Source organism: Mirounga leonina, unplaced genomic scaffold (genome assembly GCF_011800145.1).
Source record: "Mirounga leonina isolate KUSES-001 unplaced genomic scaffold, KU_Mleo_1.0 Mir_173, whole genome shotgun sequence".
In the NCBI taxonomy this organism is placed as follows: Eukaryota; Metazoa; Chordata; class Mammalia; order Carnivora; family Phocidae; genus Mirounga; species Mirounga leonina.
In genome coordinates this window covers 61,787,659-61,811,820 of record NW_023270447.1, presented here as the reverse complement: position 1 = coordinate 61,811,820, position 24,162 = coordinate 61,787,659, and the positions used below count along the sequence as shown (strand labels likewise).

Here is a 24,162-nt window from a genome sequence, read left to right as displayed (position 1 = left end):
AGAGATCCTTCTCTTTAGAATACCTGGGTGGAGACCAGGCAGGTGGATTTGGAACTTTCACCACTGTCAAGCAAAAGTGGGCACTTAAAAGTATTTTCCTCCTAGCTGAGATGGCTTTCCTTTTTACCCTCTGGTTCAACCCCCAGGATTTCCATTTTATCCTCCGGGTCTGCTTCAAATATTATTCTGCCTTGCTCCCTTGCTCCAACTTCATACCTTGAGCTTTCCTTTAGCAAACCTTTCAGAAGTTCAAAAAAACAATTCTTAGAATTCAAACTGCTCTATACACATCTAAGAAAGGAAGGAGTTACTTAAGCCAAAATGTCCTGAGGACATCTTGCTGCCTCAGAGCTCACTTTGATCCTCTGTATGTACCAATCCCAAGCCTAGAGCCTCTCTGAAGAAAGTCTTCCCCCTTGGGTCCCCCTATTTGAGTTCTAACCCATGGTTTCCTATTATATATTGAACCTTAGAAATAATAAAATTCAAGCTCATCTAATTTCCATCTTCCAGAAACTTGATGAAATCTCTTGTCTACCCATAGCACTCCTTCCTGTTTTCAGAGCTGTCATGGATTCATTTCTTTCTACATTTCTTTAACTGTCATTTCATGGTTTTTAGGAAGGCAGGGGAGGCAAATGAATGTACCCAAGTCTGTTATCTTGAACCAGAATTCTTTTTTTTTTTGAACCAGAATTCTTAATACATTTCTATTAACAAAATCAACTTTTTATTTCCATTTTTTGACAGTGTGAGAAGTTTTGGAGTGTCTGGGAATTCCCTGAAATTGCATGCCAAATTTGATATGTATGTGCATACACATGCATATTTCTACAGAAAGTCATAGTTTTCATCACATGCTCAAGTAGTCTGTAACCCAAAGCAGGTTAGGAAACTAAGGGGAAATGGATAAGACAAACAATTGCATGTTCTTGGTGCAAGTGAAATCCATATAACATGGGGGGGAAGGGGGTGGGCAATGGGTTAGAAGTAAAAATTGGTGTACTGAGTTTAAAAAATTAAATCTGAACAAGTGTATAAAGTCAAATACATTTTTGTCAAATTAATTTTAACCATAATTAATTTCTGTCCTGACCCCCCCCTTCCCTCCAAAGTCAGAAATTCAATCTAGGTTATTTCTGGTAAACCCAGTCACTTCTGGGTAAAAGCAATCATTTCAAGCTAAAACTTGGTGAACTCAAAATATCACACCACTATCATCCTTCTTGCCAAGTTTCTATCAAACATGGCTCAGGCCATTTGGGCACCTGGTGCCTGCCCTGGCTTCTATTGCACTGCCTTCCTCCCACCTAATCTTTAGTCATTGGTCTCTAAACCCACCAAATCCTTCACTGATGTCCTTGGTTCTCATGTTGGCCTTCGAGCATCAAATCTAGAAGGGTCATCTGCATCCTTTTAATCTCAACCACATGCTCCTTTAGGTTCACTGGCTCACTCGCTCCTAATGTCTTCCCCCACTTTTCTCTTTTCTACTTCAAAACTATTGGACAGTTTTGGACACTATTCTGTGCTACTCTCTAATCTCAACCTTAAACATGTCACCCTGCCCTTTTGTACTTTTGTTGGTGCTGTACCATGATGACACAAATAACTTCTCTATAAGGCTTCACCCTGGGAAACATTGGGAATGAGAGTGAGGTAATGATGTCTCTGCTCTTGGATTCACCTCACCCCACCTTCAAGAATCAGCCCATGGCATAAAGATATAACACTGGATCTCTTTTCATGAACCCACGGCAATATAAGCTGTAACACATCTCCTCTGGTTCTTCCCCAACCTATTTTAGGCCATGTTTAGTTAGTTTATAGAACAAGGTACTTTTGTTCCTCGTCTACACTGCCATATTTATTGATTCTAAGATGTACATTTCTTTACACATAAACATCTCTTAAATTGGGGTATATCTTACAACTCACGACATCTTAGATTTAAGGACACATGATATTTCCAATCTGTGGTCTATGGCATAACTTTATCCTTTGTGTATTAGTTTGCTAGGGCTGCCATAAACTGGGGGGCTTAAAAAAACCCAGAAATTTATTGTCTACAGTTCCAGAGGCTGAAGTTCGAGATCAAGGTATTGACAAGGTATTAGCTCCTTCCAAGGGCTTAGCAAAGGGTCTGTTCCAGGCCTCTCTCCTTGGCTTATAGATGGCCATCTTCTCCCTATGTGTCCTCACATGATCTTCCCTCTACGCATATATCTGTGTCCAAATTTCCTCTCCTCTTTTATAAGGACACCAGTCACATTGGACTAGAGCCCATCCTAAAGACCTCATTTTAAGTTGATTACCTCTGTAACTCCCTATCTCCAAATGAGGTCACATTATCAGGTACTGGGGGTTAGTTTTTCAACATATTAATGGTGGGGAAACACACTTCAACCCAGAACACCTTGATTCCTTCAAAGAGATTCACTTTTGATGTTCATTATCCAATTCTCACAAATCAAAAGGCTTGCTGGTCTCTGCTATGAACAGCAAGCCTTTTGATTATATATATAATCTTGACATATATATATTATATACATAATATATATATATAATCTTGATAGAATATAAAATCTCGATAGAAACCCTGTTTCATTATCTGTACATTTCTGCTATAACAATCCAAATGCTCCCTAGGCAATGAATTAATAACAGAATAAGTGGGGGCATTGGGTAACTTTAAGGGATGGGGAGGAAAGAAATCTCTATTAATATTTCAAAGTTTGGGCGTCTGGGTGGCTCAGTTGGTTAAGCGACTGCCTTCGGCTCAGGTCATGATCCTGGAGTCCTGGGATCGAGTTCGAGTCCTGCGTCAGGCTCCCTGCTCAGCGGGGAACCTGCTTCTCCCTCTGCCTCTCTCTCTGTCTCTCATGAATAAGTAAATAAAATCTTTAAAAGAGTAGAAATTAATTTTATTTATGCTTTTTAAGAATTTCCCATGGTTGGGTGCCTGGGTGGCTCAGTTGGTTAAGCGACTTGCCTTCGGCTCAGGTCATGATCCCGGAGTCCTGGGATCGAGTCCCACATCGGGCTCCCGGCTCGGCGGGGAGCCTGCTTCTCCCTCTGACCCTATCCCCTCTCATGCTGTTTCTCTCTCTCTCTCTCTCAAATAAATAAATAAATAAAATCTTCAAAAAAAAATTTTTCAAAGTTTTTTCCAACTTATTAAATCAGCCCAAGCTGCTGAATTCACTGGGTCAACTCCATAGCGGTCTGCCACTTCCACGGAATGTTTTACGTGCTTCTCAAAATTCTCCCCTCAAGTACTTCCTGACAGCACAGCAGTAGAAAAACACCCCAGGAATTCTGAAGACATAACCCAAAGCAGTTTACTCGAAGCATGAAATTTTTATATCCCCTGTTTAATCTTTAAATGCCATGTGAATTTTATTCTTCAACCATGTGGCAGTAGTTTTAATGAGGAAGAAAAATTCGAAACGATTTCCCCCCAAAGTTCCAAGTAACATCCAGGAAGAGGTGCCCAGTTTATCCTATGACTTCATGTGCCCCTGGCATGACGCCCCATGTTTGAGAAGCACAGCTTTCACTGGAGGAAACAGGAAGTTCCACAGATAAAAGGGTTTTGTTTGTTTTCCAGCAGAGAAGGATCTTCATTCTGGCACTGCCAGGAAACCAGTCCTTTTCCACCCAAAGGACAGCATTTCCTGAAGAGCAGATACATGTTCCTTCCCAGCTGGTGGAGAGTCTGCGAGGTGAAAAGAAAAAGGCATGCCACAAAGTTAACAACGCACATCACAAGGAGAGAAAGAGGCCAAGGGAAAGCGGGGTCAGAGTTCAGGGAGAAGAAGAAAAACCAACAGCCCAAGGTACAGAGCAAAGAGGTGAGCAGAGTGTGCAAAGCCTCAGCAGGAAGGCAGAAAGAGAAAGGGGTCAGAGGAGATGAGTGTAATAGGATTTGTGGTGAAGATCAGCAAAGTCTGAAATAATGGGGGGACAGCAGAGCACAAATAAAACTGGGCCGCCAAGAGGACCTACATCCTGAGCTTTGTGGAGTCCCTAGCACTGCTCCAAAGAAACTTCTCTCGAATAGTCCAGTGCTGCCACTCTGTTCTCTCATCGCCATTAGCTTGCTGTGTTGTGATGTCCACTGAAGCCAAGTTTCTGGGCACCAAGGAAGCTAAAGTTGCCAGGTGGTTTCCAGAATTAACTCCAAATTTATGAACCACTGATAAACATAAGCCTGAAAATCACTTAACCCCTGAATTCATGCAAGTCAGTGATAAGCATCTTCCCCAAATTTAATGAGTTGAAAAACAATTCCTGGGGGCGCCTGGCCAGCTGAGCCTGTAGAACACACAACCCTTGATCTCTGGATGGTGAGTTCGATCCCCACGTTGGGCATGGAGATTACTTTAGGGGGAAAAAAAAAAACCCCACAGTTCCTTGTTGGTTTTCATTTTCATCTCTTGGATTGTTCGGAATCAGCTCTGAGTGTTATGGGCCAGGTTCCTGTATAGTCTCGTCCAGAAAGGTCCCACTCTGCTGCTTTCATCCTTCCCTACTCTGCTCACAGACAGGAGCAGAGGCACCCATACCTGTGGCTGCCAGACCAGCATTGGCCTCCAAAGGCCATGGCGCCCACCCCCCCACCCCACCCCCCACTGGAGCAGCCAAGCAGGGGAGAAAGTGAGATGGCTAAAGCAGGTCATTCTTCAGGAAATCCCTGGGCTCCTGGCCAGTCGCACCAAAGCCCAACGGCACCACAACCAGGGCAAAGAAATAAAAGCAAAGCTCTTCTCTTCTGAGTGTAATGGAGACAATTCTCAGTTCTCAAACTCAGGTGTGCAAGGAATGCAAATTTACTGTTCTCTAATCATCTAATTTATATTTAAGTCCTCCATTTGGTAATTACAGGCAATTCAAAGTCTCTCCCCCAGCCTCACCTCCAGAGTTATATCTAAATTCCCAGGCCTTACTCAGTGAGTGTCAAGGTGCCAGAGGGAGAGGGGCACCTGATCCTCCGAGGTGCCCCCAGCCCCTGCCCACACCTCCTCTCTCCCCTTCAGCCTTGGATCACTGGTCCACTTGGAGTCCCACAGAGTCCTCCCAAGCGCAGACCTCCTCAGCCTTCTCTAAGCCAACCTCCAAGCACCCCCACCCCTCTTAGGAGCAACTTTCCTTGCCCTTTGCTGCACAAGGACTCTGGGAAATGCTTGGGGGGGTGGGTAGGGGGACTTCTCTGCCTCCATAGGGCAAGAAGCCACCTCTGCTTGGATTCTCCAGGCATTGGGAATCAGAGTCACACCACTGTTCTGGGCCGTACTAAATACAGGAGCACAGCCTTCCTCCGATATCTGGATCCCCAGACTTGTGAGGGGCTTACATAGTCACCGCCCTTCAGGATTCAGCCTAGACACGCAGCCAGCCTCCTTGGGAGCCACAAACATGGGCCTCTCCTCCTTCCCCTCTAACTTCCCTTCCCCTCACCAAGGGCACCATTACTGCATTGGGGAAAGGACAGGGGGAGATTGAGGGGTGCCAGAAAAGACTTCTGTTGCCCATGAGGCACCCTTCTAAATCTACTGTCTATGCACTGAGTCCTTTGGTGCCCCCAGGAGGACCAGGCTTTGGAAAATCAAAAGCCAAGCATTGATTTCTGGATTCTGCTATGTCTCTTGTCCCCTGAAGCAATGAACGTGGAATGCCCTAGCTGCCTAGGCAGGGGAATGTGCCGTAAGTACAAGGAACCAGAGGGACTAAAACCTCAGTGAATAACTAGAAATGGTGGGCTGCCACACCGCCCCTCGTCCTTCAGCTGCCTGCATGGCAGGCATGAACTGCTATCAGTTCTGCCTTCCTGTCATGCCTTGTCCCTTTTGAACTTCCCCCTTCCAAAGTCCTTAGTAAAAACATCAAATAATTACATGCTGTAATTGTCGGTTGCACAGGGACTGGAGGAAAGGGCAAAGGGGCTTTTGGCGAGTCACACTGGGGTGAAACAGCATGGAAGTCCAAGAAACAGCAAAGAGCAGAATGTGATTAAGAAGTAGAGGGCAAGTGTCCCATTTATGTTTAAAAAAAGACTTCATATCTGGATGTACATACATGAGCAAATGTATAGAAAAAAATCATGGGAGAGCATGCATGAAATTGGAAAGGGGACTTCCACATTTTTCCCTATATGCTCTATATCATTTGAATTATTTCCAAGGAGAACGTATCTGTGTTCTGTAGAAAAATGAAAGAACAGAAGCAGCAGATAAAAGTAGATAGACAGGCAAGAAGGATTGGAAAAAAATGCCTTCGTTAGGAGTTTCATCCTTGTCATGAAGCTGCTGAAATACAGACAGAATTTAATAGTCTTTCAGTTGGTGAAGCAACACAAACTTGTTGTAGTAAAATTGGAAAATGCAAAGAAATATAAAAATGAAAATCATCAGTAATCCCACCCCCAAGAGATATAGCCAGTGTTGACACTTTGGTCTACTTTCTACCAATCTTAATACATGTCTCATGAATATTTTTACTTATATGGGATCATTCTCTGTAAGAAACTTCATTTTGCTTTTTTGTAATTTTTGTCACTGTTTTTCTACCTATAAAAGTAATGTGTTAATTATAGTAAAAAAAATTCAGACACCTTATGAAGGGATATTTCTCATAATCTCCATGGTTAATAGTTTGGTGTATATTTTCCCAGTATTTTCCAATAAAATACATATTTCTTTAAATGAGATAATAAATGTTCATCAACTTACTCTTTTCATTTAGCAATCAGTCTCTCCTGGCCATCTGATTTTTTCAGTTGATACAGAGCAATATCATTCTTTCTACCAGACATAGTATATTTTATTATACAAAGTGTACCTTATTTAGCCAGTGCTATATTAATAGACACTTAAAATATTTCCAATTTTAACTATCACAAAAAATGCTTTATTGAATATTTGATCCTGATATGTATAATTTCACACACTTATGCAAATATTTTCTGAGATAAAATTCCTGGAAATTGATTGTTAGGTCAAATAGGATGCACATTTTACATTTTAAAGGATGTTGCCAAAGGCCTCTAAAAATGCTGTAGAGGGGCACCTGGGTGGCTCAGTCAGCTAAGTGTCTGCCTTCGGCTCAGGTCATGATCTCAGGGTCCTGGGATCAAGTCCCTGAGTACGGAGCCTGCTTCTCCCTCTCCCTGTCCCCCACTCATGCTCTCTCTCACTCTCGCTCTCTCAAATAATAAATAAAATCTTTTAAAAAATTAAAAATAAAAATGCTGTAGAAACAGTTCCAACAACAGGGTATGAGAGTACTCTTCTGAAAAACCTTAGCAAAACTTGGTATTATCGATCTTTTAATATTTGATGACATGACTGGCAACATATATTATTATTATTTTACAAATATTTTCCTTAGCTTGACATTTACCTTTTATTTAATTACAATTTTAATTGTGCTTCTTGAAGAAATTTTTAATTTTATGCAGTCCAATTTATGATACCAAAATTTTCAAAATGTTGACCCATATTTAATTGTGGAATTTTCATCTTATATTTAAATATTGAATCTAGCTGTAGCTTACTTTGGCTTAAGAACCAAAGTAAAGATCCAGGGTTTTTTTAATAAAAAATTTAATGAAGCATACGTTATATAGAGAAGTGCACAAAGCATAAATGCACAGGTTAATGAATTTTCACAAAGTAAATTTCATGCACCCCATGTGCCACACCCCCGTTTGCCACATCATGAGCCACATCATCCGGAGCAGAAAACAGAACATGACCCACACCCAAGAAGTCCCCTTAATTTCCCCTTCCAGGGGCATCTGGGTGGCTCAGATGGTTAAGCATCTGCCTTCAGCTCAGGTCATGATCCCAGGGTCCTGGGATCGAGTCCCACATCGGGCTCCCTGCTCCTTGGGAGCCTGCTTCTCCCTCTGCCTCTCTCTCTCTCTGTCTCTCATGAATAAATAAATAAAATCTTTTAAAAAAAAAAATTTCCCCTTCCAGTCGTTACCTCCCCTAGGCAACCACTCTCCTGATTTATATCACCAAAGATTAGTTCTGCCTGTTGTGGTATCTGGCTTCTTTTTCTCTGCATCATGCTTATGAAATGCATCTATGCCTTGGTATGTAGTTATAGATTACTTATTCTTATTCCTGTAGACATTCCATTGTACAAATATACTATGATTTATTTATCCATTCTACTGCCTTTGGACATTTAGGTTACTTCTGGTTTGAGGCTATTAATAATATAATAGGAGTGCCATGAACATTCCTATATGACTGTTTATAACCATATATACATGTCTGCTGGGTATATACCTAGGTGTGGAATTTGGAGTATGGAGTATGTGCATTTAGCTTTAGTAGAGACTACCAGTTTTCCAAAGTAGTTGTACACACCCACCAATAATATATAAGAGCCCAATTGTTCATGTTCTTGCCAACACTTGATATTACCCGACTTTTTAATTTTGTCCATTCTAGAGGCGCCTGGGTGGCTCAGTTGGTTGGGCAACTGCCTTCGGCTCAGGTCATGATCCTGGAGTCCCAGGATTGAGTCCCACATAGGGCTCCCTGCTCGGCGGGGAGTCTGCTTCTCCCTCTGACCCTCCCCGCCATCTCGTGCTCTTTCATTCTCTCTCTCTCAAATAAATAAATAAATAAATAAATAAAAATTTTGTCCATTCTAGTGGATATGTAGAGATAGTAACTGTAGCTTTAATTTGCATTTCCCTGAGAACAAATGAAGTTGTGTACCTTTTAATATATTTATTGACCATTCGAACATCCTCTGTGTGAACTACTTACTTTTTTTTCTTGTCCTTTTTGTCTATTTTCCTAGTGGGCTACTTGCTTTTCTCTTACTGGATTTTAGTTCTTTACAATATTTTCTACTCTATGGCTTGCCCTTTCATTTTCTTCATGGCATCTTTTGATGATCTGTAGTTCTTGATTTCAATCTAATCTAGTTTATCAATATTTTCCTCTATAGTTAGTGCTTTTGTGTCTTCTTTAAGAGATGTTTGTTACCCCAAGGTTACACAGATATTCTCTTAGGTTTCCTCCTAAGATCTTTGTCTTATCTGTCATAGTTAGATCTACAATGCAGCTGGAATTAATTTTTGTGAATGGTTTGAGGAAGAGGTCAAGATTTATTTTTTCCATATGGATATTAAATTGAATCAGCACAATTTCTCTTCTACATTTCAGGGTCACCTTTGTTGTTAATCAGGTGATCATATAAGGGTCTCTTCCTAAGTTTCCTAATATGTTCCCTTGGACCCTTTGTATATTCTGGCACAAACACCACAGTCTTAATTACTATAGCTTTATCATAAGTCTAAATGTCGGTAGTGGAAGTTCTCTCAGCTTTGTTCTTATTCTTCATGATTGTCTGAGCTAATTTTGGTCCTTTTCCTTTCCATACAAATTTCATAGTCAGTTAATGTCCATTTAAAAAAGCCTGTTGAAATTTTGAATGGTTTGCACAATTTACAGATAAATTTGGGGGAATTAACATCTTTACAACCTTGAGTCATCCAGTCTATGAACATAGTATATCTCTCCATCTACTAAAGTCTTTTTTAATTTCTCTCAATACATATTCTTGTTTTCAGTGTAGAGATCTTCATCTCTATTACATTTATTCCTATGAATTCAGTGTTTTTGAAGCTATTGTAAATGGTATCATTTTTTAAATTTCTTTTCTATTCTTTGTTACTACTATATAGAAGTACAATTGATTTCTATATATTGACCTTGTATCCATCAGCCTTGCCAAATTTTATTAATTCCAAGAGCTTACCTAAAGATTCTTTGGGATTTTCTGGATACACAATCATTTTGCCTCCTAATAGTGACAGTTTTATTACTTTCTCTGCCCTTGCAGCAATGGCTGGAAGTTCTAATGCAATGTTAAAAAGAAGTCATGATAGCAGACACCCCAGAGAGAAGGCTTTCAACATTCCACCATCAAGTATGATGTTTGCTTTAAGTTATTTGTAGGTACTCATTATCAGATTAAGGAATTTCCTTTGCTAAGACTTATTCTTTTTTATCAGGAATCAATGTTGAATTTTATCAAATCTTTTTTCTGCATCTATTGAAATGATTGTTTATATTTTCTCTTTATTCTGTTATATTGGGGAATCACTTTGACTTATTTTCAAATGTTAAACTACTTGTGAATTCCTGAAACCTGTCCCACTTGGTTATGGCATATTATCCTTTTTACACATTATTGAATTCATTTTGACTATATTTTGTTTAGGATTTCTGTATCAATGTCCATGAGAGGGTTCAGTCTTTAATTTTCTTTTCTTGTGATGTCCTCATCAGGTTTTGGTATAAAGGTTTTTCTTAAGAATGAGCGAGGACATGTTACATCTTTCTCTATTCTCTGGGGACATGTGTAAGATTGATGTTATTACATCATTTAAACATTGGGAAGACTTTATCAGAGAAACCACATGGGCCTACAGAGCCTCTTTGTTTGTTTGTTTGTTTATCTGTTTGGTAGGAAGGTCTTTAATAATGAATTCAATTATTTAATACATATAGCCCCATTCAGATTTTTTATTTCTTCTTCTTGTGTTAGTTTTGATATGTCAGACTTTAAAGAAATTTGTTTATTTTGTCTAAATTGTCAAATATGTTGACATAAAATTATTCATAATATCCTCTTATTAATAATCTATCTTAGGGGTATCTGGCTGGCTCAGTTGGTAGAGCATGCAATTCTCGATCTCGAGATCATGAGGTCGTGAGTTCAAGCCCCACATTGGGTATGGAGCCTACTTAAAAAAATAATAATAGCAATCTATTTTATCCTTAAGTGACTAACCACTTTCTCAAAACCACTTGTTAAATAATATGTCTCTTAGAAACTGTGATATGCTACCTCTATCATTCAAATTTCATTTAATAAGCCATTCAAAAATATGTATCAGCTCAGACCATGATCCAGACATCATTCCAGTGCTAGGAATAAGCATTAAATAAGACAACATTCCTCCTTTCAAAGCTTAAACTTAGTGAAGAAAACAGACAATAAACAATATCATGACAAGTATTCTGAGGAATACAGCAGGGTAAGGGTGTGAAGAGGGGGAAGGCAAGGACTATTTTACATGCAAGAATCAGAGAAGGTCACTCTGAAGAGGTTATATCTGATCATAGACCTGAATGATGTGACAGAATGAGCCATAACAATATCAGAAGGAAGAACTGCAAAGGCCCTAAGGTAGTAATAGTACTTGGGACGGTCCAGAAAGAGCAAAGAGGCCAGTGCAACTTTGGCACAATAAGTAAGAGAGAAAGAAAAACAGAAGATAAATTTAGAAACCTAGGTAGGAGCCAGATTGTACACAGTCCTATAGAGTATGATAGTGATTTGGGGTATTCTAAATGTAATGGAAAAACACTGGCTTTAAGCAGGCAAGTAACATTTATGTTTTAAAAGATCCTCTAGGGGCGCCTGGGTGGCTCAGTCAGTTAAGTGTCCAACTCTGAATTTCAGCTCAGGTCATGATCTCAGAGTTGTGAGATCGAGCCCAACATCGGGCTCTGGCACTGGGCATGGAGCCTGCTTAAGATTCTCTCTCCCCCTCTCCCTGTGCCATTCTTCCCCTCTCCCTCTCAAATAGATACATAGATAGATGATAGATAGATAGATAGATGATAGATAGATAGATAGATAGATAGATAGATAGATAGATAGATAGGACTCCTCTAACTATGTGTGTAGAATAGGCTGGGGGAGGCTATTGCAATAATCCAAGCAAAGGATGGCTATGGCTTGGATGATGGTGGGAAGAGTGGAGGCCAGGTTAAGTGCTCAGATCCAGTTTGTTTTGAAGGCAGAGTCAACAGGACTTCCTGTTGACCTAAATGTGGGAGCTATAGGAAAGAGAAGACTCAAGGATAATTTCTAGGTTTTTGGTCTGAACAACTGGATAGATAGTAGTACCCTTTTATGAGCCTGAGAAGGGAAAGGAGCAGGTTTAGGGTAGGGAAGTTGAAAATTGGGAGTTTGGTATAAGACATGCTAAGTTTCAGATCTTGTTGGACACTCCAGTGTAGAATCAAAGTGGGCAAATGAACATACGGGTCTGAATTGCAGAAGAATGATGAAAACTGGAGATATAAACTTAGGAGTCATGTACAAATAGATATTTAATACCATAAAGCAGGGAAAAAATCATCTAGGAATGGAGAGGATGTCCAAGACCTGAGCCCTGCAATACTCCAACTTTAAAAATTGGGAAGAGAGAATCCAGAGCAAAGATGACTGAGGAGCATCCAATCCAATGAGGTGAAATTCCCGTATGTGTGTGTTTCTGAATTCAACACTCTTCTTTCCTGATCTTTCTGTTGATTCTTGTGTCAGTTTTGATTCCTTCAATTCCAAATAACAAACAATCCAACTCAAATAAGCTTAAGCAATGAAAAAACAGCCAGTATGGCTCTAATAATGTCACTTGGATGTCACCTAGTTTCTCTCCTATGCTTTCCAATGTGGTGGCTTCATAGTTGGTTTCATGTAATAATGACGAGGCTGGGGTCCCACAAAAAGGAGGGGGATAGCACTAATGACCATAAGAAGCTTATAGTCAAACCAAATTCATGGCTGCAGTTCTGTAAAATCAAGGTGGTATAAAACAATCCTCAAAATCTGTGCAAAAGCTGGCCAGTGATTACAACCTACATTTTCCTTTTTGTCTTGCTCCTCTCAGTGCCAGGGCAACCTTCTCCACTGTCTCTAAGTGGGGGAGGAAGAGATGGTTTTACTTCTGGTTCACCTTTACCCTCAGTAGTTCCAGCTTTATATGGAAATAGTCTCCTATGAGACTCTCCACCTTGGGCAAGCTACAGACTTTGACTTCTAACCTCCTTGTCCTGCAAGGCTGCCAAAACCAAAGCCCTATTTTACTAGAATCAACAAATGTTCTCAGGGCAAAAGCAACTTAAGCCTTCCAGTGACCAGCACATCCCTCTAGGTTCCCACTAAACCTTAGATTTCCACCTTCTAGTCCCTTTGTCTCTTCCCAGTTCTTTCGTGCTTTTAAGGAAATTTAATTTTTTTAATTTAAAAAATATACCCAAACATTTTAATATTTTTCAGTAGGAACTCTGGTCCACCTAACCTTGCCTACCATGATCAGAAACAGAAGGCTACCATTTCCTTCTTCCTTGCCATTGGATGAGTTAGTTTCCTTGGCAGTTACAGTATTTGCGTGAGGTTCCTCTGGCCAGGGGAGGGGAGGACAACCATGATACTCTTTCAGATGAGCTATTTTTTTGCAATCCAAAGGCCCTCTTCCTCCCTGCTCCCACAGAGACAGAATACTTCCCAAAGACATGGTGGCTTGCCAGTGTGGTTTTTCAGGTAACCCCACTTCTTTTGCTTCTTTGAGCCAAACTACATCCAGGAGGGTATATTCCTCCAGCTGCACACCCAGTTCCCACAACACTTGCTACAAGCAAGGGATAGAGCTTTTTCACATCAGGTTGCACTTTTTACCTCAAAGAGCATGATTTTCTAGAACTTTCTAAGATCTGTAGCTACTGGGCTCTCTCACCATCTCCCTGCTGCTTCTCTTCATTTCCTCCCACAAGGCTTCCACCTGATCTCATCTATTCAGGACTCTCTCTCTTCACACACATTTTGAAGCTTATGGATTAAATTTCTCTCCTAATTTTGCCAAAAATAGAATAGTTTGCAAGGTTTTCATTATTATTTTTTCACCTCCCTTGTTGCTTTTGAATGTTTTTCAGGAAAAGAAGGGGAAATGCCAACTAACACAGCAATGTTTTTATTCAAAGGTTGAAATCGTCTTGACTCCTCTCTTTCTCTCACATCTAATACCAAATACGTCCTCAAGTCCTGTCAATTCTACCTTCAAAATATATTCAGAACTTGTCCACTTCTCACCACCTCCACCTCCACCCTAATCTAAGCCACCATTGTATTTTATCTGGACTGTCGCACTGCCTCCTAATTAGTTGTCCTGGATTCACCTTGGCTGCCTTACCGCCTATTCTCCATACAGCATTTACATTTTTCAAGACAGAAGCCAGATCGTGCCACCTGTGCTCAAAATCTTCCAATGGCTTCCTATCTCAGTAGAATAAAATCAGTCTTTAATATAGATATGAAGCCCTACATTCCCTCCAACTCCCCCTCTCCCATTATTCATTGCATTCCAGCCACAATACCCTCCTTGCTATTCTTCAAACAAGTCAAGCATACTCCTACCTCAGGGCCTTTGCACTTGCTGAACCCTCTGCAGGGAATGCAGCACCCCTAGGTTTCCTCGTGGCTCACTCCTCACTTCATTCACATCTCTGCTCAAATAGCACTGTATCAAGAGGCCTTCCTTGAACGACCTCTCTAACATAACAGCATTACCCTTGACATCCACTCTGTTTCCTTACTCAGTTTATATTTCTTCCTTGCACTTATCACCACCTTACATATTTTATGTTTATTTGCTTTTTCGTTTGGAGTTGTTTGTTTTCCCCCCACCCAAAATATAAGCTCTATGAGAACAAGACCTTTGTCTGTTTTTATTCCCTGATCTATCACAAGAATCTAGAAAAGTGCCTGGCCCTATAGTAAACACTCAGTAAATACCACAGAGTGAAGGCTGTGGCTACAGAGGAACCCCACTGCAGGAAGTCTAGTAAAAGCAGAGACCAGGCAGCTCCACCCTCTATGCCTTGGAGCGCTCTCTCACCTCCCTGCCATCTCCCTGCCATCCAACTTCTTTGCTCACTCACCTACCTTTCTAACATCACTACTGTCAGCCTGAATCCAGTAGTCCTTCCTGCCTGAGGCTCCCCAGCTCCACCATTTCAGTGTCTAAATCCCAAACATCTAATTGGTCCACCTTAGTCCAAGAACCCATCCAGAGTCCAATTAGCCATTGCTGGGGGGCAGAAGGAGGGTGTGGCTGTGTCTGTTCATAGGCCAAGTAGAGTCACCCCCTCTAGGTGCCCTACAAAGGGAAAACTGCTGGTGATCGTTCATTCAAATACAGAACAAGCCTCCCCTAACGCATCCCTGACGCTGGCAGAGAGAATGTGCATAACTTCGACAAGGGTGCCTCTAACTCAAACGCCTTCCCAGTCCTGGCGAATAATACAAAGGAGTGAAGAGGGCAGCATGGCAAGATGACAAAGCTAGGAGCAGCCACTCTTACTAACTATTGCCAAGGAGGAACGTGGGCCTGGTGTTGCCAGATCTTCTGAGGACTCAAGCAAAGCCAAGAAATTTGGAAATTTAGTGTGAAATCTCCCACTTTTTAAATGATGACAACTAATCTAATTTTTAAAAAATAAAACACGGTGCAGACCAAATAAAACACATCTGCTAACCAAATTTGGCTCAGGGCTACCAGGGTGTGATTCTGTTTTATACAGTCAGCTCAAAAATAGGACACAGTAATTTATCACACTCAAAAGCAATGTGTCCCAGGGGGTTCAGTGTGAGGATTTCATTAACTGGAGTAACCAGGCCTCTCAGCCCCGTTCACAGCACCTGCCCCATCCTCTCTACCAACCCCCCTACAAACTCCCACCAACTTTTCACTGCGAGAGATGAGGTTTAGTGGAAAGCATTCAGGCTTCAGAATCAAACAAACCTGGGTTAAAACCCAGGGCTACCTCCTAGCATTCCTTAACCTCTCTAAGCCTCAGTTTCTTCATCTGCAAAATGGGAATACTAAGTCCTACCTAGAAGGGTCCTCAGGAATAGAGAAAATGTGAGCTGCCTTCCCCGTGGATGTGACACCTGAAAACCCACAACAGCAGATACAGGGTGTTCAGAATCAGCTGATGCCACCTAAACCTCTCTGTAGAATAAAGAAAAGGCAAAAATGGATTTAGTAAGTAAAATAAAGATGCGAAATACAGCCCTTCAGGGCTCCAGAACTTCACACTAAAGGAGCTGCTTGTGAACTTAGTCCAGAACGTCTACATGTATAGAAACCAGCACTAATTAAAATTCGCAGACATCAATTATCTGATTATTCAAGAACTCTCTCAACTTCTAAAGTTATTTTTTGTATGCATATTTCAACACAACACCAAAGTCAAGTCAATGCATGCCAATTCTCCAATGGTCTCAAAAAAAAAAAAAAGTAATCCTGTAGCTCCGGAGACACAACTTAAAAAAGAAAGCTCTGGGGGCACCTGGGTGGCTCAGTCGTTAAGCGTCTGCCTTCAGCTCAGGTCATGATCCCAGGGTCCTGGGATCGAGCCCCACATCGGGCTCCCAGCTCAGTGGGGAGTCTGCTTCTCCGACTCCCTCTGCCCTTCCCACTGCTTGTGCTCTGTCTCTCTCTCTCAAATAAATAAATAAAATCTAAGCTATAGCATCTTTAAAAAAAAAAGAAAGAAAGCCCTGTTTGCCAAGTGCAAACTGTAATGACGTCCCCTTCCGGCGTGGACTGCCAGTGACAACACGGGACAGCCCTACGTCCACCAACAAACACAGGGGAGCCACCACCGCAAACAAGGATCCACAACCCCCGGAAATTATGCCTCCCTCGCCCACCCCTACCCTGCCCTGTGCTCTCCAGGGAGGCATCAGGCAGTGAAGACCCCTCAAGCCAGGGCCAGAGGGCCACACAGAACACTTGGCTTCCTACCACACAGCACACATCTCAAGAGTCACGCAACAGGAAGGGGGTCAGCCTACAAGGAAACACGCAAATGAAGCGCCCTCCAGAAAGCAGGATGACCCTCAACTGCAAAACCCAGAAACACATTTCTACCAGCAGAGACCCGAGGTAGACTAGTCCACCCAGGAGGCTTCAAAAGAATGAAACTTGTCCCCAGTCGCCAATACTTTCCCCTCCCCCCAGGAAGAGCCCAGTGCCCCCATCCCAGATATGCCTGGGCCCTAGCCCTGTCTCCCCGGCTCTCGGGGCTCTCAGAATCATCCATGTCCATTACCAGCTATCCTCCAGGGAGACCCAAGCACCGGAAATCACTTCCCTCCTCACTGCCAAGCCTCTCCTGGGAGGCAGGTCATCAGGAATTATGTAAGCTATCTTCTAGATTAAAAAAAAAAAAAAAAAAAGAGGGGGGAGGGAGTCTATGAGGGGTGGAATAAAATTCAAGATCCGCCAGGAGCTGACAATCCTTGAAGCTGGGCATCAGGTGAACAGGGGTCAGTTATACTCTCCTCAATTTGTGTCTATGTTTAAAATGTACCATAATAAAAAAAGCTTTTCAAGGGGTGTGGGGAGAGGACACAGATACAACCTGAAAACAAAACTAAGTGTCCTTCACTCTCCACCCTGTGTTTGAACACGGAAAAATCTGGGAAGTCCTCAGACTCTCAGATCCATAGCCCAGAGGGGTCATGCACTCCCAGAGGAGAAACAGCATCTTCTAAAGCCCCACACTCGCTGTCCTCAACAAAATCACCTTTGAAAAACTCCCTAGAACTTTTCAAAATTATTCTGGCATGACCCAGCTTCCCTTCTTGGCCTGTAAACCTTCTGCCTCCAGAAATCACCCCTCCAGCCTCATCCCACTACAAGGGCCTCTACTTCCTGTTCCAAACCAGCGTGTTGAGCAATCGAGCTATTGAAATAGCTCCTGGGTGGCAGACAGAAGCCTGCGCTCCCACGGCCTGTGTAGCTGGTTCTCCCTCCTGGGGGTCCGAAGGGAGGGGACGGTTATCACTTTCAGGGAGTCAAGGAACACTTTATATGACCTTCTTCTTCCTCTTCCCTTTAGCTTCAACTTGCTCCCTATAAGAAATTTTTTTGGGGGGGCGCCTGGGTGGCTCAGTTGGTTAAGCGACTGCCTTCAGCTCAGGTCATGATCCCGGAGTCCTGGGATCGAGTCCCACATCGGGCTCCCGGCTCGGCGGAGAGCCTGCTTCTCCCTCTGACCCTATCCCCTCTCATGCTGTTTCTCTCTCTCTCTCTCTCAAATAAATAAATAAAATCTTTAAAAAAAAAAAAAAAAAAGAAAAGAAATTTTTTTTTTTAAGATTTTTTTTATTTATTTATTTGAGAGAGAGAGAATGAGAGAGAGAGAGCACATAAGAGGGGGATGGGTCAGAGGGAGAAGCAGACTCCCTGCAGAGCAGGGAGCCCGGTGTGGGACTCGATCCCGAGACTCCAGGATCATGACCTGAGCCGAAGGCAGTCGCTTAACCGACTAAGCCACCCAGGTGCCCAAGAAATTTTTTTTTTTTAATGATCTAAAGTGGATTTTGTCAATCTCAACACTGTTGACATTTGGGGCCGAAAAATTCCTGGTTGGGGGGGGCTGTCCTGTGCATTGTAGGATGTTCAGCAGCCTCCCTAGCCTCCACCCACTGAATGACAGGAGCACACACCCCAGTCGTGACAACCCAAAATGTCCCAGACATTGCCACATGTTCCCTAAGGGGTAAAACTGCCCCTGCTTAAGAATCACTGGTCTAGGGCGCCTGGGTGGCTCAGTTGGTTAAGCGACTGCCTTCGGCTCAGGTCATGATCCTGGAGTCCCTGGATGGAGTCCCACATCGGGCTCCCTGCTCAGCAGGGAGTCTGCTTCTCCCTCTGACCCTCCCCACTCTCATGTGCTCTCTCTCATTCTCTCTCTCTCAAATAAATAAATAAAATCTTTAAAAAAAAAAAAAAGAATCACTGGTCTAAAGGATACTGAAAAGCTAGACCAATATTGTCCTGGCAAAAAAAAAAAAAAAAAAAAAATTGAGGTTACAGTTTATTTCCACATGCACTATTAGACGACATATTTCAGCATATAAATGTTTGAGTATGAATATTCAAGACATGCTGCATCCTAAGCCAGAAACACATAAATTAACAAGAGAGAAATAAACTTATAATACTCCCAACTATTTTTTCTGTCTTTGTGGTTTCCTGTGTAAATCTTACTTGTTTCCTCCAGATGATCCTGTTTGCCTGTCAATGTGGTAATGGTTTCACCCAGGCCTAATTTGAAGTGCCCCATAATCTGCGTTAGAAGGAAAAACTTCTAATGATTCTGAGCACTCCCCAAGGTGTGGCGGCTCTCCAGCACTTATTTAACAGGTGTCACTGGAAAACAGCATCCTCCAAAAGAAGGCTTCCTAACAAAAGCAGAGAAAAGCATCACCAACACGTCTGGTACAACTTAAGAGAACACCAGATTCCTAATGCGACCAAGAAGCACCGCACACAGATCCTCAACGTGACCAAGAAGCACCGCACACAGCTAAAGGAGCCGGAATAAGAGTCTGCAACCCCCACAGGGAAATACTGTTACATGCCTTCAGTAAGCAGAGGGAGTTTCCCACTGTATTTAATGGGACACTCCCCTCTTGAGAAGAAAGAAAATCTGTTTTCAGTCTGCAGGGAACTTATATTAGCCACAGTCTATTATCCAGCTTTGGGGAACAGACATACATAGCTGTCTCTCATCCCCACCCCATCAGACTCCCCAGCTCCATTCGGGGGTTCTCCAATGCCCCTCTCACCCCAGAGAGATACTGACTTGTTCTTCCCCTCTGATGCTTGTGGACAGGCAGGCACTGGGGGGGGTTCTGTCTTTTGGGGTCCATTCCTCCCCTCTTACCCCATGCCACTGCCTGTCTCAGTCTGGATCACCCCAATCCTAGATTCTGGCCAAGGCCTCCTAACAGTCTTCCTGGTTTCACATTTCCCCTCTAATCCAGGTTTTACGCCAATGATGGTCTTTCAAGAGCCCAAGCCAGAAGGGCCCAGAATCCTTCTACGGTTTCCCACTCCCTATCACTGGATACCACCCTAACTTCTTTGGTGCACAGATCTGTGAAGCACATCCAACGTTTGACCCAAGAAGAGTCCGAGTAGGAGAAGGATGAGCAGGGAGTGGGAAGATGCACACACGTGAGGGATTAATCCACTGGATAGATGGAGGGAGAAGAGGGAGGACGGTGTTAAACTCAATGACAGAGTTTCCTCTCAACCCTGACTTCTTGTGATTCTGAGAACTCCTGGGTCTGCCCCTCAGAGCCTGCCATCATCTGACCCCAAGCCCCTCAGAGTCATGCCAAACTGTCCCCCACAAATGCCCCTCACATAGTGCTGCACACGGTTACCCCACCTCTACAGGATGACTTCTTTCCTGGTCATCTTTCTTTGTTTTCTTTTTTAATTACAAAAGGAATGATGCTGGTGGCAAAAGCATAAAATAATATTGAAGTATTTAAGGTGAAGCCTCTCAACCATTACACGCCCATCATTAGCACTGGCAGCCAGGAGTGCAGTGCACGCCCCCTGCTCCCTCCCCATGACACACACACACACACACACACACTCACACTCACACACACACAATCCACTCATTCGATACTTGATCTTATACTGTTCCTTAGGGAGGAGGACATTTAATTCTGGCGCGCACTCACGCATCTCTCCAGCACCCCATGAGGTTAAATCGAGTTAGTTCATCTGCTTTAGCCGCTGCTGTTCCACCAACGAGGGAATGCGAGGCAGGGAGAACACGTGTCTTGCTCAAAATCACACATTAGCTGGCAGCCGAGTTAAGACCACAACAAGAACCCCTACCCCGGTGTTTGTTATTACACTGTAAAGTACTCTTCACCCACACTACAGAATGCAATGCTGTACAGACAGAAGGTAGAAATAAATACCTGTTGAAAGAAGAACCTATGGAAGCAGGACAGCACAGTGGCTGGTTAAGTACTTGGACTCTGAACTCAGGCTACCTAGGTTAGAATCTGGCTGTCCTTTACCTAACCGTGCAACCTGAGTCAATCAACTGGGCCTCAATTTCATCGTCTGAAATAGGGGGTAATGACAGTACGTCCCTTACAAGGTCATTGTGAGAATGAGATAACTTAGTATCTATAAAGCACCCCAAACAGTGTCCGGTACGTGTGCTAATAAAATCACCGCCACAGCTCTAATAGAAGCCCCCAAACACAATAAATATTCTTAAATCCTTCTTAAAATTGAGGCTGGCAAATCAAAACCACATCTTGTTAGCTCCATACCTCGTCCCAAGAGAAATCAGCATGGGGGAAAAACTCAGATGATATAACTAGAAAAAATATCTAAGTGACCCAGTGACTGAAACCATTACTCCAGGGAGGAACGACCTCATAGATCAGTAACACCTACTGCACCAAAGAATAAAAAACCTTAACAGCCTCTCACAGTCATTATCTAAGTAAAGTGGGCTGCAAATCTGCTGGAGAATTGTTTTTGCCATGATAATATTTCTAGTAAATTGCTGCTTCTATACTAAATGTACTGGTGGTGGGGAACTGGCATGCTAATAGAAAGATTATTATAGGAACACAATTAACATGAATTAGATATTATTAAAGATTCAACTACAACAGTGCCTGATTACAAGAGATTTCAGGCTGTATTGCTTAATGGGCAGATAAAAGTGCTAATTAAGCCCACTCGTAGAGGATGTCCCTAGGCAGGTCTGTAAACCACAGGTAGCAAGAGGTCTATGTACTAAATGAGGAGCTGTATTACCAACCCAGTTGGGCACAGTCCTACAGGGAGATGGGGAAAGAACAAGAAGAGCCAAAGTTTTCTGCACAGGAGGGGTAACCTGGTAAAGCAGAGAAGTATCCAAACTTACCTGAATCTCGGGTTGGTTGGTTGGTTTTCCTTAGCTACTTCCTCAGCAATACTTCTAAAACCGCCTTTGCTTAAGTGAAGAAGATCAAATAACTCACCATAGACTGGTGACCCTCAATAAACAGCATAAGCAAGGAGAGGCAGAGAAAGCCTTGCCATTTATTACCAAAACCTTGCCAGGCAACCGGAAGACACTGAATAGCTAGCTCTCCCCGCCGCACCTTGGCCCAAAGCATCTCACGGCAAACAGCCTAAAGCTCCCAGTGGCTCTGAAAGAGTTGCTAGACTGAAGGCATTAGCCATGCGTCTCAGGATCTACTTTGCTTTCCCACCTTGTTAATTAACTAATCAGGGATAGCAAAGCACCTCACAAATATAAACTGTCAGGGAAACGCTAAGGAAACTCGCCTACCTGGTCTAAATGTCAATACTAAATTAGGAAAGGGAGAAGAGCTGAGCTGTCCCCAGTTGCAGCAATCCTGGGGCCAGGGCTCGCTAACCAAGGCGGACCGACCCGTGTGCCCTGCAGCAGCCTCCGGCCCCGGGGCAGGGCTCTCGGCAGGACTTCTGGAAGGGAAACCTGGACCGGAGCCACCCCGGGGCAAAGGGAACGCTGCGCGCCAGGCGCATCCTCGCGGCTCAGCCTCCATCTCCCCGCATCTCTGGGATGTCAACAAACGCCGACCACAAAGTGAAACTTTCCGGGCCCCCGCTGTCGCGCTGGGTCTCTGCCCTCTGCCCGTGAGCGCGTCGCGGGGACAGGTGTGGAGCCGGGCCTCGGGAGGGGACCCCCGCCCCCAGCCCCTGCGATTGTGTAATCGGCCCGGGAGGGGGTGCTCAGCGTCGGCCCCACGCCCGGCGGCGGAGGCGCGGCCCCGGGACCCCGCGGCAGGCGCGGAGCCCGAGGCTGTGGGGGGTTGGGGAGGACAGTCGTCCCGCCCCCCGGGACCGCCCCCAGGCGGCCAGGAGAGCCGCGGCGCTGACAGAGCCCGGAGGGGGCGCCCGCGCGGCGGACCGATGCCAAGGAGGGGGCGCGAGGACTCGGCAGCGCGGCCAGCCTTACCTGCGCACCGAGCCGGCATGGCGGGAGGCGGCTCGGGATGCCGGGACGGCGGGCGGCGGGCGGCAGCGCTGGCAGCCACCCGGCCACGGCATGTAAGGAACCGCGGCGGCGGCTGCGGCGGCGGCGGCGGGCGCGGGACTGACAGCCCCAGGCCCCGCCTCCAGGCCCCGGGCCCCGCCCCCTCCGCGGCCGCGCGCCGGGCCCCGCCTCCTCCGCCCACAGCCGGGGTCAAGCTGGGTCCACCAACCGGGGGGGGCGGGGGCGCTCGCTTCCGATTGGCCTGAGAGCCGCCCGCCCCGCCCACTCCCCCACCTCCTCGGCAGGGAGCGGCGCGTGCGCGGTGGCGGCGATGGGCAACGCACGAGTGCTGGCGTTCTAGGTCCCCAGCGGTGGGTACCCGGCGTCCTTCCTAATCCGGGATGGCTGGGAGCCCTGGATGGCCTGAGGAACCAGGAATCAGACTCAGACTACATAGTGGGTTGTCCTTATTCACCTGTAGACAAATCTGTGGGAGAAAACCAAACCAGAATGAGCCAGGCTCTGTCTAACCAGAGGAGACCCCAAAATTGTGATCTGCAACAGAAAACGAGCCACCAGCCCGGATGCATCTGCGATGGATCCCAGGGGTGCCTTATGCACGCGCTGGATTCGCTCCCTGGTCAGCAAGGGTCGTGTGTGTGCAGAGAGTCTAGCAGTTGAGAAGCGAGGTTAGGGCGTTAGGGTTGTGCCAACAGAGAAAGTGAGTGATGCTGAACTAAGTGGCCCTTCTCCTCCAGCACTTACCTCCTCCACCCCCGCCCCCTCTCCGAATCTCCCACCTCTCCCTCTGCGCAAGTTCCAGTACCCTCAGCCTGTAAACAAGATCAAGTCTCTCCCAGCAAGAATAAATTCAGCAATTTCAGCAATTTCACTCCTCAGTGTGTACTCAAGGAAATTGGAAACATACCTACGCAAAAACTAGTACACAGATGTTCACAGCCTATTCATAATGGCCAAAAGTTGGAACAATTAGAAGGTCCACCATTCGATGAAAGGGTAAATTTTGGTTTATCCATACAATGGAACATTACTGGACCATAAAAGGGAATGAAGTAATATGGATGAACATTGAAAACTAAGTGAAGAAAGCCAGACATGAATGACCACACAGCATGAGTCCATTTTTATGAAATGTCTGGAATAGGCAAATCTACAGAAAGTAGATGAATGGCCACCAGGGGCTGGGAGTAAGAGAAAATAGGGAGCGACTGCTAATGTAGCATTTTGCTACCCCTTCTCATCCAAGATTCTTGCAATGGCGGCCTACATGTTTTTACCCCTCCTTCCTCATCTCCCATTTATATATTAGTTCCCTAGAATGTGGCTTCTGCTGGTACCAGAGCTGAAATCTCCGCTCTCTTTGAATCCTGAAGCTTTCTGTGACCCTGAACATTCCTGGTTCTCCTCCTCCTCTCCATTCTTTCTGTCTTTTGACCTTTCCCTTGGCAAGCCTATTTAAAATATTGAT

The 24,162-nt window shown here is 44.2% G+C and overlaps 1 protein-coding gene across 5 annotated transcripts in view; it reads right to left on the bottom strand.

Moving 5' to 3' along the window:
- HIVEP3 (HIVEP zinc finger 3) overlaps positions 1 to 22,778 on the bottom strand; it is a 447,252-nt gene extending 424,474 nt beyond the window's left edge. For 2 of the 5 annotated variants that reach the window (XR_004681690.1, XR_004681694.1), the window contains exon 1: positions 21,594 to 22,483. The gene's annotated coding sequence lies outside the window, so the exon portion shown is untranslated. Of the gene's footprint in view, positions 1 to 21,593; positions 22,484 to 22,655 lie in introns of those variants that run through there. The other 3 variants (XR_004681692.1, XR_004681691.1, XM_035018861.1) reach the window with 3 other exon arrangements.
- Between the last annotated feature and the right edge of the window lie 1,384 nt (positions 22,779 to 24,162).